This window comes from Diachasma alloeum, unplaced genomic scaffold, assembly GCF_001412515.2.
Source record: "Diachasma alloeum isolate Michigan unplaced genomic scaffold, Dall2.0 Dall_scaffold_00344, whole genome shotgun sequence".
Taxonomy (NCBI): domain Eukaryota; kingdom Metazoa; phylum Arthropoda; class Insecta; order Hymenoptera; family Braconidae; genus Diachasma; species Diachasma alloeum.
In genome coordinates, this window is record NW_021680483.1 from 87,018 (window position 1) to 88,642 (window position 1,625).

Below are 1,625 nucleotides of genomic sequence, written 5' to 3' on the forward strand. Positions count from 1 at the left end.
TGCGCTGGACGAATTTTCCAACGTCCTCATTCTCGCGTTGTTGCAATTTGCTGAACTCAGCTTGCAGGCCGACGACATTCCGAGTCTTCCCAAAAAGTGATTCCAATTCACTTTTCAGCAGCTCGAATGTTTTTACCGTGCAATGCTTCAATTGTTTATGCGCAGCACTTTCCAATTTTCTTCCCAAAATTCCATCTAACAGTTGATTTCCCAAACCTGGACGAATTAATCTCCTAGCGCTGGCGATGGAATCTAAGAAACAATCCAATTTGTCCGGACCGTAGCCAGTGAAGACCTTTATTAAATAGAGTGCGCCCTTCAAATCCAAAAAATCCGAATGCGAACGCCTGTTCCGCTGATTCATCTGCTCCTCGTAAGCATCTTCCACGAGTACCCTGTACTCATTCCTTTGTTTTTCGGCCTCCTCACGGCGTTGCCTCTCTTCAATGACTTTTGGTTCCCGAACATCCATCTCCCTCTGGAGTCTGAGTCGTGCCTCTTCAAGAGTCCGCATTTTCTCTAAAAGGCGATCATAAGCAGGATTATTTTGCAAAGGTCCCTGCTGACGGCCATGGCCCCCTGATGCGTGGAACTACCCCTGAATATTCAGCTTGGTCTTCCACTTCACTTTCTGGATAATTCTCAATGTTATCCAGATCAATCTGTGGCCTAACATGCACAGGACGTTGACTCACCGAAGGGTTGACAGGAGCAAGCGCATTCTGCGTGCCCTGTCTATTATCAGCTGCTTCCCCTGCTGAGTTTTCCCCTGGCAGCCCGTCATTGCCTCTCCCGTGAATCTCAGCTTTCGTAATAATCTGATGATTCCCGGCGAGCATACTGGAATGTTCAGATTGAACGAATTCCCGTTGTAGGTTAATATTATTAATGTTACCTTCCTCCCCCCTGGGCTCAAACAAGGCCCTCCTTGCGCCAGGAGGTGACAAAGTATGAGAGTTGAATTCAGAGCCCTCCTGACCCCCATTAGCTCTCCCTGAAGTTGACATCGCGACTTGTCAAAACTGCTTTAGCAAAAACTGGTTCCAAAAACAATGGACAAAACCCTGCTATCCCCGACGGTACAACGAAAGTAAAAATAGGATAGACTTATCTTCTGCTGGTTTACCAAAAAGGTAATCTTCTCGCTCCCTTGATGAAATTCCTCGAAGAAACTTTAAAATGACCAGTCCTCCCTCGGGTCGAAAGATTGTTGAATATTATCTCTTCTTCGTTGCTGTGCGATAAGACAGTGGTTGATCAGGCCCCCGTCCTCTTCCAAAAATAGATAACGCTGCCACCAAAATGTTAGAGTCCCGAGCGGTTGGGTTCGGTAATTCGGAAGAAATACCACTTGCGAGACGAATAGNTTTCCCAAACCTGGACGAATTAATCTCCTAGCGCTGGCGATGGAATCTAAGAAACAATCCAATTTGTCCGGACCGTAGCCAGTGAAGACCTTTATTAAATAGAGTGCGCCCTTCAAATCCAAAAAATCCGAATGCGAACGCCTGTTCCGCTGATTCATCTGCTCCTCGTAAGCATCTTCCACGAGTACCCTGTACTCATTCCTTTGTTTTTCGGCCTCCTCACGGCGTTGCCTCTCTTCAATGACTTTTGGTTCCCGA